The sequence below is a fragment of the Capricornis sumatraensis genome, chromosome 17 (assembly GCF_032405125.1).
Source record: "Capricornis sumatraensis isolate serow.1 chromosome 17, serow.2, whole genome shotgun sequence".
Lineage (NCBI taxonomy): Eukaryota > Metazoa > Chordata > Mammalia > Artiodactyla > Bovidae > Capricornis > Capricornis sumatraensis.
In genome coordinates this window covers 78,427,392-78,443,768 of record NC_091085.1, presented here as the reverse complement: position 1 = coordinate 78,443,768, position 16,377 = coordinate 78,427,392, and positions in this window count along the sequence as shown.

Genomic DNA, 16,377 nt, shown 5'->3' with positions numbered 1-16,377 from the left:
AGCCCAGCGTCTTTGTCCCCCGAGGCCCCAGCTTCATGCTCCCCGCACTCCGGTCCTGCTGACCCCTCCGCTGGGCTGACAGACCTGGTCCCCACCCGCCAGGAGGACCTGCTGCCCCCCAGCACCCTGAGGTCCGCTCTCCTGACGTGACCCTCCCAGGGACCCTGAACCCCGGTGATCTGGGCTGACTGAGTGCATGGGGGCTGAGAGGAGCTGCTCCCTAGCATGCCCCCCACTCCTGATCCCAGGTTCCCGGGGCCGCTGGAGGCAGGTTCTCACACCTCCGGTCAGGATCGGGGACGAGGCCCGGGCCCCACCAGCTGCCGGCCACTGACCTGCTCAGCACAGCTGGGAACAGGTCTTTGGCAACGGGGACTCCAGGGGAGCTGGCTGCCCCCCTCCATGTCCCAGGGGCCCCGCTGGGCGCTGGGTGGGTGTCACGGAGCCCCCCGATGACAGCGACCAACTTAGTGCAGCACCGCCGCCTGCTCCGCCCGGCCGGGGGCTGGCTGTCCCGGGCTCAGCCGCGGGTGTCATCTCTCTGCTGTGAGGATGGGGCTGGCCAGTGCTGCCCCGTGGTCCTGCTCTCCCTCCTGGCCCCAGGCCACCCCGGGAGGAGGGTGCTCCCCTCATGGGTGCGGACACTGAGGTCCCCAGAGCCAAGGCAGCCTCCCGGGGCCTGCTCGGGACCACACACCCGCGGTGGGCCCCCAGGGCCTCTCCCGGGGTCACCTCCATCCCTAGGAGCCAGGAGCTGGGCCCACGACCCCGCAGCCCCTGGACGTCAGTGGCCTCCGGAGGCTCCTTGGGGTGGGGGGTCCCTCAACCTGTGCTGACTTGGCGCGGGGTAGGGGGGCAGGTTGGAGGGGGTCATGGACCCTCTGAGTCCATATAGCAAAGCAGGGCAGGTTCTGTGGGCCCATTTCACAGAGGAGAGAACTGCGGTTCAGACAGCAGGAGAGGGGTTGGGACCTGCGCTGGACACAGTGGGAGCTGCTGGCTGGCCAGCCGCACCCCTCACCTCACCCCCACCCCCCCACTCCTTCCACGGCCCCTCAGCCGTGACGAGTCACTCACTCACTCACTCACTCACTCATTCAGCAAGGCCTCAGTGAGCGCCGCTGAGGGCCGGTGCTGGGGGCAGAGGCTCAGGACCACCTGCTCTGGAACTACCTGTGCACTGGGGGGATGGCAAGGAGCCCACCACTGACGCCACCGCGTCCCCCAGCCCTAGGCCAGCTCCCTGCCCGCCCGGGGAGAATCGCCCCACACATATGGGGCCTCGAGGTGGCCAGGGGCCAGGATGGCCCTGATTCAGGATCCCCTCCCTGCAGCTGGGGTTGGAGATAATGGAACCTCACTCCCTGGAGGGCTGGGAGGGCCGGTCAGGTGGAAGATAAACGTTTGTGGCCTCTGGGGTTGACAGTTGCTGCTGCCGTTGGTAACCAGCTGCTCGGGGCCCAGCAGCCTCAGGCCAGCATCCCCGGGCACCCTCACCCCCACGCAGCTGGCTGCCCCTGGGAATCTCCAGGCGAAAGCTAAGTCTAACTTTGCCCTAAACAAAACTCTGGGAGACAGCAGGGAGCCGGAAGGGGAAGAGAAACCGAGCCAGCGATCGGCGGGGTGTGGGACGGGGGACAGACGTCCAGGCGTTGGCCGCACGGCGGGACAGGCCAGGAAGAGAAACTGAGCCAGCGATCGGCGGGGTGTGGGACTGGGGACAGGTGTGGCCCGCACGGCGGGACAGGCCAGGTTCAGGGCTGACGCCGGATGTTTCTGCAGCTCGTAGGTGGGGGTAGCGGAGCTGCCCCTGATCTGGGCCTGGCCCACCCCAGCATGTCCTCCCCATCCTGGGTCCTGGGGTCCTGGGGTCCTGGAAGGCCCGACCACAGGGATTCTCACCTCCCCCTTCAAGGACCCTCACTGACAAAGGAGAAGCTGCTGCTCCTGTAAAGGAGACCCAGCTGCACATGAGAAGACGCTCAAGTCAACCAGAGGGCAGAGGCGGAGCTTGGGTCCACCGCGCCGGCCGCGGTCCCCGCACCTTGTCCATCGCTTTCCGCAGGCTCCCCGCGCCCCGCGCCCCGCGCCACCTGCTGCTTGGTCTTCATCCGTGAGCCCCAGCCCCGTGCCCGCAGGGATGCAGATTCCAGAGCGGGCTCTGGTTGGTCTCCTTGCCTGGTTGCCTTGTGGATGAACCCGCTCTTTGCTGCTAACCTCAGCATCTCGGTGTTTGGGTCTGCTTCTTGAAGCGGGAAACACATCAAAACTGGTCCAGTAACAACAGTAAAACCGTTACACGTAGCACTCACCCCTCCATCCCCCACAGATCACTGACCACCTAAGTTTTTCTTCGAATCCCTTCAATAAAGAATCTTGGAGGAAGCTTCCGTCTAGCCCAGGCCTCCGTTTTCCAGATCCCTGGAGGGGCAGTGGGGAAAAGATTATAATATAAACAGAAGTCCCGGGTCCAGGTAGAACCCAATCACCATTCGCTACGGGGAGGGGTCCACGCCTCCACAGCAGATCAGGCTGGTCGTCTGGGGTGGCCTCTATCGAAGGTTTCATGGGAAACTGCCTTCCGGGGACACAGTGCAGTATTTTGCCTCTGGCCGCTCGAGACTCCGGGGCTCACCTCACCGCTCCACTCCTGGCCTCTGGGCTCTGCTGGCGCTTCTCCGGGCCAGCACCCCGCACCTGCAGACAGCCAGCGGCCCAGGGAACGGCAGGAGGCATGGACCCAGGCTGGCCCACCCTCACAGGGTTGGACCAGAGGGTAGGGGCCAGGCGTGAGGACGCAGGCAGCTGCTCTGGGAAGGCCTTAAGGGGAGGGGTAGCAAACTTGGGTGAGTCTCCAGCCTCAGCCCCACCCGAGTCCTGGAGGCTGGGTGAGTGTGCGGCCTTGGAGTGGGGGACACAGAAGGAGGCTGAAGTTCTTCCCTCCAGCCCGTGCCGTGCAGGGCGGGGTCTCCAGGATTACTGAGCTTCACCCCCAGGACAGTGTGGCCAGAGGGGCCCGTCCGGGGGTGTGTAAAGGAATTATGTGTTTTCCAGGGACCCAGAAGATGGGACAGGTGGGGACCACACGCACACGTCCTTGAAAACCCTGCAGGCACGTCAGCAAGCGGGGAGACCAGCTTTCCTTCCCCCTCACCTCTCCCAGAGGCCACCTCTGTGACAGGGAGCCAGGACACTCCGCTCTGTGTCCCCTGAACATTTCCCGCTTCCGGAGTGTCAGGAGGGCAGGAGGCCTGGTCCTCTTCCCACACCTCTTCCCACTGCTTCGAGGGCAGACGTGCTGGCTTCAGGAGTAGCCCTGAAGTTAAAAATTGTCACGTTTTTGAAAAATGACTATCCTCCGTTTAGGGCTTTTCATAGAGGAAACCTCACTGGAGGTTGAGAGGACAGTGGAGGTGACGTGATCAAGTCCAACCTTCCAGGACAAACTGCCCCCAAGGAGGCCACACTTGGCTTTTTCTAGATCCTTCATGTGTAAGATAAGGACGGTGGTCACAGAGCAGATAATTAAGCTCAGTGTGGCAGCGGTCCCAGCCCAGGAGGGCGGGTCACAGCTTTGGAGTGGACGCAGGACAACAGGCTTCTGAGCCGCTGGGTCACAGGCTCGGGTCATTTTGCCTCCAGCAGAGGGCCGGGGTGCTGGGACACCTTCGGTCAGATCAGCTGCGGTGGTTGTCCTCTGCTGGAAGGCAGTGGGTGAGGGTCCCTGGCTCTGATGCTCAGGGGGTGGGGACAGATGGGTCTGAGATGGTGGGAGCCCCCACAAGGAGGGGCCCAGATGCTTTATGCCCTTAAGGTCTGACTGTAAAGCAATGGTCCCCAGAGCAGCCCCTCTTCCCAGTCACGTCACTGCTGGCCCGCAAACCTGGGCGGCGACGGTGCTGAGATGCCTCAATACATCCTTTAGGGTCGCCCCTACATCTGCTGAGACTGCTGCACAAGTCCACAACCAGGAGGGCAACGCTGGACACTGACTTGGGAGGGACACGGGGCCAGAGGCCCGGGGAAGCCCATGTCTGGACAGCCCACAGCTGACCCGGCCCAGGGGGACGCGATGCCTGTGGGCGCGATGCAGGCTGATAGCTCGGCCCCTGAGCCAACATGCACCAAACGTGCCTCCAGGTAAAGGACCATCATCCTCACCTGGTCACTAATGAATACCACCAGTGTGCAAAACAGTCATCTCACACGGTAGTAAAGTAATGCTCAAAATTCTCCAAGCCAGTTCATGTGAACCGTGAACTCCCTGATGTTCAAGCTGGATTTAGAAAAGGAAGAGGAACCAGAGATCAAATTGCCAACATCCGCTGGATCATGGAAAAAGCAAGAGAGTTCCAGAAAAACATCTATGTCTGCTTTATTGACTATGCCAAAGCCTTTGACTGTGTGGATCACAACTGTGGAAAAATCTGAAAGAGATGGGAATATCAGACCACCTGACCTGCCTCCTGAGAAATCTGTATGCAGGTCAGGAAGCAACAGGTAGAACTGGACATGGAACAACAGACTGGTTCCAAATAGGAAAAGGAGTACGTCAAGGCTGTATATTGTCACCCTGCTTATTGAACTTATATGCAGAGTACATCATGCGAAATGCCAGGCTGGAAGAAGCACGAGCTGGAATCAAGATTGCCAAGAGAAATATCAATAACCTAAGATATGCAGATGACGCCACCCTTATGGCAGAAAGTGAAGAACTAAAGAGTCTCTTGATGAAAGTGAAAGAGGAGAGTGAAAAAGTTGGCCTAAAGCTCAACATTCAGAAAACGAAGATCATGGCATCCAGTCCCATCACTTCATGGCAAACAGATAGGGAAACGGTGGAAACAGTGGCTGACTTTACTTTTTTGGGCTCCAAAATCACTGCAGATGGTGACTGCAGCCATGAAATTAAAAGACGCTTGCTCCTTGGAAGAAAAGCTATGACCAACCTAGACGGCATATTAAAAAGCAGAGATACTACTTTGTCAACAAAGGTCCGTCTAGTCAAAGCTACGGTTTTCCAGTAGTCATGTATGGATGTGCGAGTTGGACTATAAAGAAAGCTGAGCGCCGAAGAATTGATGCTTTTGAACTGTGGGGTTGGAGAAGACTCTTGAGAGTCCCTTGGACTGCAAGGAGATCCAACCAGTCCATCCTAAAGGACATCAGTCCTGAATATTCATGGGAAGGACTGATGCTGAAGCTGAAACTCCAATACTTTGGCTACCTGGTGGGAAGAACTGACTCATTTGAAAAGACCCAGATGCTGCGAAAGATTGAAGGCAGGAGGAGAAGGGTCGACAGAGGATGAGATGGTTGGATGGCATCACTGAGTCAATGGACATGAGTTTGAGTAAACTCTGGGAGTTGGTAATGGACAAGGAGGCCTGGCGAGCTGTAGTCCATGGGATCACAAAGAGTCAGACACGACTGAGCGACTGAACTGAACTGAACGCAAAACACCTTTCAACGCTAAAGGGTGTGGGAGACCATGGAATTCCTTCCAGGCTTGGGGGCACCGCACAAAACCTGCCTGCAGGGGTGCGAGGCGCAGTGTGTGCTGGGCGCAGGCCGGCCCTTCCTGGTCCCCCTTGTGGGGTGATGGGCAGAGACAGGTCCAGCCCCAAGAGGACTGTCTGATGACCTCTCGATGTTATGGGTACTCTTCACCACAAAGGGTTCAAAAAATTACAATTCAGAGTGACCAGGGCTTTAATCTGTAAACTGCGTGACCTGCAAAAAAGAAATAATATAAATAAATTTTATTTATTTTTTAAAGGTGGATTAAAGAGTATGTCCTGTGCAATGTTTGGGACATACTTATACTAAAAACGGAGAAGGTGATGGCACCCCACTCCAGTACTCTTGCCTGGAAAATCCCATGGACAGAGGAGCCTGGTAGGCTGCAGTCCATGGGGTTGCAAAGAGTCGGACATGACTGAGCGACTTCACTTTCACTTTTTACTTTCATACATTGGAGAAGGAAACGGCAACCCACTCCAGTGTTCTTGCCTGAAGAATCCCAGGGACGGGGGAGTCTGGTGGGCTGCCGTCTATGGGGTCGCACAGAGTTGAACACGACTGAAGTGACTTAGCAGTATACTAAAAAATCATTCACTGGACATGGAAAAACTGTACAAAAAAGATCTTCACGACCCAGATAGTCATGATGATGTGATCACTAATCTAGAGCCAGACATCTTGGAATGTGAAGTCAAGTGGGCCTTAGGAAGCATCACTACGAACAAAGCTAGTGGAGGTGATGGAATTCCAATTGAGCTGTTTCGAATCCTGAAAGATGATGCTGTGAAAGTGCTGCACTCAATATGCCAGCAAATTTGGAAAACTCAGCAGTGGCCACAGGACTGGAAAAGGTCAGTTTTCATTCCAATCCCAAAGAAAGGCAATGCCAAAGAATGCTCAAACTACCACACAATTGCACTCATCTCACATGCTAGTAAAGTAATGCTCAAAATTCTCCAAGCCAGGCTTCAGCAATACATGAACTGTGAACTCCTTGACGTTCAAGCTGGTTTTAGAAAAGGCAGAGGAACCAGAGATCAAATTCCAACATCCGCTGGATCATGGAAAAGCAAGAGAGTTCCAGAAAAATATCCATTTCTGCTTTATTGACTATGCCAAAGCCTTTTACTGTGTGGATCACAATAAACTGTGGAAAATTCTGAAAGAGATGGGAATACCAGACCACCTGACCTGCCTCTTGAGAAATCTGTATGCAGGTCAGGAAGCAACAGTTAAAACTGGACATGGAACAACAGACTGGTTCCAAATAGGAAAAGGAGTACGTCAAGGCTGTATATTGTCACCCTGCTTATTTAACTTCTATGCAGAGTACATCATGAGAAACGCTGGACTGGAAGAAACACAAGCTGGAATCAAGATTGCCGGGAGAAATATCAATAACCTCAGATATGCAGATGACACCACCGTTATGGCAGAAAGTGAAGAAGAGCCTCTTCATGAAAATGAAAGAAGAGAGTGAAAAAGTTGGCTTAAAACTCAACATTCAGAAAACGAAGATCATGGCATCCAGTCCCATCACTTCATGGGAAATAGATGGGGAAACAGTGGAAACACTGGCTGACTTTATTTTGGGGGGCTCCAAAATCACTGCAGATGGTGACTGCAGCCATGAAATTAAAAGACGCTTACTCCTTGGAAGAAAAGTTATGACCAACCTAGATAGCATATTGAAAAGCAGAGACATTAGTTTGCTGACAAAGGTCCGTCTAGTCAAGGCTATGGTTTTTCCTGTGGTCATGTATGGATGTGAGAGTTGGACTGTGAAGAAGGCTGAGCGCTGAAGAATTGATGCTTTTGAACTGTGGTGTTGGAGAAGACTCTTGAGAGTCCCTTGGACTGCAAGGAGATCCAACCAGTCCATTCTGAAGGAGATCAGCCCTGGGATTTCTTTGGAAGGAATGATGCTAAAGCTGAAGCTCCAGTGCTTTGGTCACCTCATGAGAAGAGTTGACTCATTGGAAAAGACTCTGATGCTGGGAGGGATTGGGGGCAGGAGGAGAAGGGGACAACAGAGGATGAGATGGCTGGATGGCATCACTGACTCGATGGACGTGAGTCTGAGTGAACGCCGGGAGATGGTGATGAACAGGGAGGCCTGGCGTGCTGCGATTCATGGGGTCGCAAAGCGTCTGACACGACTGAGTGACTGAACTGAACTGGGCATCCTGTGTTTTATCTGCAGCCCTATTCATGAGCCGTGAAAAAGGGAGAACTGCGGAGACTGCGTCTTTTTTCTTTGCCCCTTTGCAGGTGTATTTGCATTTATTAACCACGTTCTCTTCTTCTCAGTATTATTTTATATAGAGTTGTTGAAGGCTAGCACACTTACTCCGTGGAACTGTGAGTGGACTTGAGGAGGAATTAACAGTTAATTGATTATGAGTATAAAGACCCTTGGAGGCAGGCGTCCTTCATTTTGGACGGAGAGTGCTATCTCGGGGTCAAGGATGGGGCACCCAAACGGACACCGAGGTTTCTGTGCGGCGGGTGTCATGCCAGGCTCTGCCAGCAGATGGTGATGGAGGAACGCGCAAGGCCACCGCGGCCAGAAAGCGCTTTTCCCGCTTTCCTTCCTTTTATTGAGCACAGGGGCCAGTGACGGTGTCAGGATGGACCCGGGTCCGCTCAGCAGCAGCGCTGACCAACTGTCTAGGACACGTGTGGCCCCGATCTCAGCACCGAGGCCCCCCCTTTGGCAGGATAGGTGGGGGTGAGGGCGGCCCCTGAGATGGTGACACTGAGGGTCGTGATCAGTCAAATCCATTCCGCCTGCCCGCTGTAATCAAGGGCGTTTTAAGACTTGAACGTCCTCCAGTCACGAAGCCAAAACAATAAAATACCTGCCCGGGTTGCTGTCTAGAAAGCCGGACTCAGCGGCGTCTAGCTGGAGCTGAGCTTAGGACTGGATGGACCGCTGACCCTCCCACGGGGCGTGGCCGCGTGTCCCTGGAAGCCCCGCCCCCAGCTCGCGCTGTGAGCGCAGAGGCGGAGCTTGGGTCCACCTCGCGGGCCGCGGTCCCCGCACCTTGTCCATCGCTTTCCCCAGGCTCCCCAGGCCTCGCGCCACCTGCTGCTTGGTCTTCATCCGTGAGCCCCAGCCCCGTGCCCGCAGGGAGGCAGATTCCAGAGCATGCTCTGGTCTCCTCGCCTGGTTGCCTTGTGGATGAACCCGCTCTTTGCTGCAAACCTCTGGTGTTTCAGTGTTTGGGACTGTTGCCCATGGGGAAAAAAAGATAAACCCAGGTTCCGTAACAAATGTAAAACCATTATTACATAGCACTCCATACTCCCAACCGCCCCACAGACTGCTGACCACCAAAGGTTTGTCTTTGACTGTCTGCAATAGGGAATCTTCTAGAAGGCCCTGGCCTCCGTTTTCCAGATTCTGGACGGGCAGTTGGGGGAAAGGTTATTAATCCACATGTAAATCCCCAGCTGCCGTTTCTGTCTTCCTGCTGCCGCTGCGTCCTCAGGCCACGTGTCCCCACCCCGGAGCCGCTCCTGCCTGCCGATCGCCCCCACACCCGCCGCAGCGGTGACACTTCCAGGGTCCAGGTCTGGCCCTGCCCAGTGGCCAGTGGCTTTGCCTCTGGAAAGGGGGCAGCCTCAGCCTGTGTGAGTCGCTTTCCTCACCGTCCAGCCTTCCTCTCCCTGGCAGGGCTGCGTAGAGCGCGGTAGGCCCCTCAGCGCCCTCCGTTACCCTTCCAGGCGTTATCTACCCGCGATCGGAACGTTTGGGTCTCACATTAATCGTGTGGTTTGTTTCCTGACGCGACCCTGATTGACACGACCCAGCATCAACAGTCGCCCTAGAAACAGGGGTCATCTCCAGACTGTTGCTGCCTCGGATCTAAAAACCAGAACTGGGACTTCTTGGTTGCCCAGTGGTTAAGACTCCAGCTTCTGTGACAGGGGGATGTGGATTCGAAATAAAAATTAAATGTATGTATATATTTGCCAAAACCAAACAGAGGACACCTTCCAGAGGGAAGTGGGAGATGGAAATGGGAGGTGGCATGAGGTTATGAGTGTTCTTCACCCACAAAGGGCTCAGAAAGTTAAACTTCACGGTAACAAGAGTGTTAGTCTATCAACTAATGTGTGACCAGCAAAAAAAAAAAATTTTTTTTAATTAGAAGAGAAGATAGGCTTGACTCACTAGGAATGTCTAACCTCAAGTCTCCCTGTTCCTCCCTTCCCGATAGTCCTCTAAGCATCCAGTTAGGTGTCCGCCTTTGGAATCTCAAAAGCCCATTTGGGAGGTGGACAGTTCCCATTCTGAAACAGCATGAAGTGAACCACAGACACACTCCCCAGAGAAAGTCGTGAAAATTATTTTTATATTTATTATGGTGTCTAAATATATTTATTTCTATATTTAGAATTACATATTTATATATACAAATAAATGTTTATAATACTACATAAATACATTTGTTTAGTTATATATTTACATAACATATGAATATAGGTTTATAGTTATGTATGTATAACATTATATATTTGTGTTTATTATTTATATATTTTAAATCTATACATACGAATTTTAAGAAATAATATGTTATTTCTATATGGAGAAGGAAATGGCAACCCACTCCAGTACTCTTGCCTGGAAAATCCCATGGATGGAGGAGCCTGGTGGGTTTCAGTCCATGGGGTCACGAAGAGTCGGACACGACTGAGTGACTTCCCTTTCACTTTTCACTTTCATGCGTTGGAGAAGGAAATGGCAACCCACTCCAGTACTCTTGCCTAGATAATCCCAGGGACAGGGAGCCTGGCAGGCTGCCATCTCTCGGGTCGCACAGAGTCGGACACGACTGAAGCAACTTAGCAGCAGCAGCAGCAGGTTATTTCTATATAAATATATATCCTATATAATACCAAATATATACCATATAGATATAATATACAAGTATATTTATTTGTGTTTATTATTCATACATTTTAAATCTATACATATACATTTTAAGAAATAATATATTATTTCTATATAAATATATACCATCTTTATATACATGTAAAGTCTCTATATATTTAATGTCTCTGGAAATCAGCCTAAAGGCATACAGAAAATGAAATATTTATTCAAGAAAGTCTACTAAAGCTTGGCAAAGGCAGCGAAAGTCCGGGGCATCACAGCCTCGACCTGCTTCCTTCTTCCCCCCACCAGTCCCACGTGATGACACCCCCACTCCCCCTGGGTGCAGGCAATTCAGGGCACCCTCCCCACCCAGCTCCAGACCAAAGTGACATCTTCCTGAGAGCAGCGGTCTTCAGTGGCTTCCATCCCACCCTGCCTCCGCTAGCCACCTACTGCAGAGGCTCCATTCCAGGTGAGTGAAGTTTGTGACACGGAGGTTCTGCACGCGTAAAACACCAGGACATCCATCAGCCTAGCCCGACTCGCTTGTACAGCGCTCATTGCATGCTGGAAGAAGCGAGTCACGCAGATCAAAGGTGCCCTGGTGACGGCCACCTCCTAAAACAGGATTGTCATCCCGAGAGAAGACACCACGGCCCCTGCCCCAGCCTCAGAGCGGTAGCTCAGAGGCTTTTTCCGGGGAGAGAGGAAAGAGCCCTGTTCTAAGCCCTTCCGTAAACGAGCTGACTTTATTTGCAGCAGAGTACGAGGAAATTCAAAACAACTGAGTTTGAGGTCAAGAGCGAATAAAAGGAGACTGTAGCGTCTTTAGGTGTAAGTTGAACCGCAGGCTGCTAATCTACCAGAGAAAGGGGACAACTCAAAAGAGGTCAGAACGAATCTCAGACACTGACCTCAGAAACGATCCTTGCAAACGAGCCCAGATTGGACTGGATCAGTCTGGGAATAACTCAAGCCCCAGGGTTTGGTCGAGATGCTAGAGCAATCAGCTGCAATCAATGAAGCTTATTTCCAACTCATATGTCCAACAAGGGACTTGTGTCCAGAGCATTCCCATTAGCTAGAAATGGTAACAAAGTGGGCAAATATAGAGACTTCTAAAATTATTTACATCTTGTTGAAGGATAAGAAGCTATGAAGAGAAATAGTACCATTTATAAATAAAAATGCAAAATGCATAACAATAGATGACAAAAACACTGCAAAGCCTAGGGGGGGAGAGATGGAAGTACACTGTTATAAAGCCCTTACTCTGTAGCCGACGTGGAGTAAGTATCACTTGAAGGTGAGCTTGCTTAGGGTGAAGATGTGTGTATAACAGAGGCCCTAAGGCAACCACTGAAAACACAACGAGGGGTTACAGCTAGTGAACTGGCAAAGGAAGTGAAATGGAAACACACACATACACACGCACACACACACACACACGCACACACATACGTCGATTAGTGAAAAAAAAAAAGACCGAAAACATGGGCCGAACAGAGAACCACACGATGTTGAAACCGCCACCAGCAGCCACAGCAAACGCAAGCGGCCTAAACGCGCTGATTAGAGTTTAGGTTTCTGGTTACATAAAAAGCAAGACCCAGTTGACACTTGCTGCAAGAAATCTGCTTTAAATAAAACAGTACAAATAGGTTGAAAATGAAATGATAGCAAAAGCTACACCATGCAACTCTATAAACAAAAGAAAGCTCAAGGGGGTTGTAGGAACGTTACTGGCTTCAGAGCAAAGAACATCACCAGGTACAAGAGGGGTCATTTCGTAACAGTAAGGAATCAGTTCATCCGAAGGACACCATGTTTCTGCGTCGAAGACCTGGGCTTCCCTGGTGCAGTAGTAAAGAATCTGCCTGCAGTGCGGGAGGCCTTGGTTTGATTCTGGGTGGGGAAGATCCCCTGGAGAAGGGAATGGCTCCCCACTGCAGCATTCTTGCCTAGAGAATCCCATGGACGGAGGAGCCTGGCGGGCTATAGTCCATGGGGTCGCGAAGAGCTGGACACAGCTGAGTAACTAACAAGCTCACTTTCACTCTTCATGGCAGACAGATTTATTGGGTGTGTGAAAAATAAAGGTGAGACAGTGAACACTAACATGGAATTTTAACAACTGCATAGTGGATTTGAATTTTTTAAATGTTTGCTCTGTGGCAAAAAAAATATATATATATATATGAAGTTAGTTGCCTGGAATCAGAAACAAACGTCCAAAACACATTGTGATGATTTTTGACAGAATTTGAGTTTGTAACTTTGGCCAGATTTAAAGTAGCTTGGAATTTTGCACCAACAAGAAAAACAATTTAGATGGACAGATGACAAAGGGAGTTGTTTCGGTTGTGGAAATGTGTTAGGAAACTATGAGGAAAATACTGTTCAAAAGATATTTTGCAGAAAGTGGGAGATTTTTCAATGAAAGCCTCAAAGCAATTGCCCTTGGAATACAAGGTCTTTCCAATAACAGCAAAAATGGGTTCAAACTTTGAAACGTTGCAAGTATTTCTCTGTAGTTTTCGTCGAGTCATGTGACAGGAGACCCTGCCCAGTGAATACTCTGAACACCTTTTGTCTCAGAGGACAGCCAGACCTAGGAGGAAATGTTGCCAATCGGTGACCGAGCAGATTGAACTTTGGGAATTCCCTGGTGGTCCAGTGGTTCGGTCTCCCTGCTTCCGCTGCCAGGGGACCCGGGGTTGATCCTTGTTGGGGGAACTAAGATCCCACAAGCTGCAGAGCGAAAAAAAAAAAAGATGGAATTTGTGGCTTGGATCTTTTAAACCTGTGACATTGTCAAAGAAGAATTTTAGCTAAATCTGAAGGGAAAATAGTTGCTGTATTGTTTGTTTTTTATCATGACAGACACTGTTCTACCAGCGTTCAGGTTAAAACTCCAGATTTAATGGGATTATAAAATACAAAAGGTAAACTGCTTTATTCAAATTTGTGATATATATTTAAAAATTTTGTGCTTAGTTTTTATAGCAGACTTTATGAAAAGCATCACAGACAGGTACAATTGTTAAAATCACTCACTATATATTTGCAACTAATACAAACCATCACTATTTTACAGAACTGTTGAGAGAAATAGAAGGCTATGGATTTGTCGATGTGATTTTGCCAATGCTCATTGGTCAAATCTTGGAAGTTTTACAAAGAATTACTGTAATGTCAATTTCAATTCAAGATTTTCTAGAAATGAAAGGAATGTTTGTTGAATATTCAATAATCGAAGGTCCAAAAATGGCAGTCTGTATTTATACATACTTATACTCGATGGCACCCACTCCAGTACTCTTGCCTGGAAAACCCCATGGACGGAGGAGCCTGGTGGGCTGCAGTCCATGGGGTCGTGAAGAGTCGGACACGACTGAGCAACTTCACTTTCACTTTTCACTCTCATGCATCGGAGAAGGAAATGGCAACCCACTCCAGTGTCCTTGCCTGGAGAATCCCAGGGACGGGGGAGCCTGGGGGGCTGCCGTCTCTGGGGTCGCACAGAGTTGGACACGACTGAAGCGACTTAGCAGCAGCAGCAGCATGAATGAGCGAAGTCTGAACAGCTGAGAACAGGAAACGCTTACTTGCTGTGCTGTGCTGTGTCGCTCAGTCATGTCCGACTCTTTGCGACCCTGTGGACTGTAGGTCACCAGGCTCCTCTGTCCATGGGATTCTCCAAGTAAGAATACTGGAGTGGGCTGCCATGCTCTCCTCTAGGGGGTCTTCCCAACCCAGGGATGAAACCCCGGGTCTCCTGCGCTGCAGGCGGATTCTTTACCATCTGAACCCCCAGGGAAGTCCATAAGCCAGCTACCCAAGTGTAAAAATTTATCCTTGAGTATATGAATTGTTACTTGAGTATATGAATTTATCCTTGAGTATATGAATTGTTACTTGAGTATATGAATTTTTACTTGAGTATATGAATTGTTACTTGGGAAGCTTCATAATACAAATCTATAATAATTATTTTACACATTCTTCTGACACATCAATATGTTAAAGATTTTAACTTTAACTGGCTGTGGTTATGTAATTGATAGCAAAAAAATCAAGGAAAATTTTGAAGGAAGAATGCTTTGTGATATTGATCAATTTAGAGACACTTTTCAAATTATATCATGCCTCTGAATTCAATGTTAATGATACTCAGTCAACAAGAGTTAGTGAATTACTTAATTTGGAAAAACATAATTTTGAACCTGGTGGGCATTTGCATCAAAGTCAAATCAATTCATCTAAAAAGATGAACTGTTTGTCATTAACAAGGGAAAATGAAATTTTGGTACTATATTCAGCTCCTGGAAAAGTTTCAAGTATATTTAGAGCAACGTAGTAAGTGAATCTCTCTTTTCCAACTGTGAATTTTGTTAAATCTAAAGACAGATCAAGCATTTCTGATGAAAAGGTAGCATGCAAGTTGAGGCGTGCTATAAGTGTAAAATATACACCAGGTTTCAAAGACTTAATGTGGAAATGTATAGGTATACAATAGTCCAACAATTTTTACATTGACTGTATATTGAAATGTTAATATTTGGGATTACTGGACATATTGGCTTAACTAAAATAAGTATTATTTAGATTATTTTCACCTGCTTACTTTTTTAAATGTAGCTACTAGAAATTTTTAATTTTTACAGCAAATAAACAATACACAAAGTGAAAAAGCAGCCTAAAGAATATGGGAGAGAATGCTCACAAGCAATGCATCCAGCAAGGGATCAATATCCAAAATGCATAAGGGACTCACACAATCTACAGAAAACAACAACAACCAGATTAAAATCTGGGCAAAGCTCCCAAATAGACATTTTTCTAAAGAAGACATAAAAATGGCCAACAGGTATATGAAAAGATGTTCAATATCACTAATCACCAAGAAAATATAAGTGAAAGTCACAGTGAGATATCACCTCTCGCCTGTTAGGATGGCTTCTAGCAAAAAAGTCAAAAGATAACAAGTATCGGCAAGTACTGGAAAAAGGGGAATACCAGTACACTGCTGATTGGAATGTAAACTGGTACAGCCACTATGTACAGCATGGAGTTGCCTCAAAATATTAAAAATGGAACTATCCTATGATCTAATAATCACACTTCTGGGTATATGTCCAAAGAAAATAAAATCACTATCTCAGAGTGATGTCTACACTCCTTTGTTCATTATAGCGTTATTTACAGCAACCAAGATACAGAAAGAACTAAGCGTTCATGAACAGATGAATGGATTAAGAAATGCGAAATCCTGCCGTTTGCAACGATGGAGAGGCACTTGGAGGACATCATGCTAAGTGAAATAAACCAGACAGAAAGACAAACATTGCATGATCTTACATGTGAAATCTTAAACAAAACAAACAAAACCTTCATAGTAACAGAGAATAGAAGGATGTTGACTAGGAGCAAAGGGGAGATAGGGATCAAAGGATACCAACCTTCAGTTATAAGAGGAGAAAATTCTAGAGACCCAAAGTACGCTAGGAGGCGGACACGACTGAGCGACTTCACTTTCACTTTTCACTTGCATGCATTGGAGAAGGAAATGGCAACCCACTCCAGTGTTCTTGCCTGGAGAATCCCAGGGACGGGGGAGCCTGGCGGGCTGCCGTCTCTGGGGTCGCACAGAGTCGGACACGACTGACGCGACTTAGCAGCAAAGTACAGCACAGTGACTCAGTTCATGTCAGTTCAGTCGCTCAGTCGTGTCCGACTCTTTGCGACCCCATGGAGTGCAGCACGCCAGGCCTCCCTGTCCATCACCAACTCCCGGAGTTCACTCAAACTTACGTCCATCGAGTCGATGATGCCATACAGCCATCTCATCCTCTGTCGTCCCCTTCTCCTCCTACCCCCAATCCCTCCCAGCATCAGGGTCTTTTCCAATGAGTCAAACTCTTCGCATGAGGTGGCCAAAGTACTGGAGTTTCAGCTTTAGCATCATT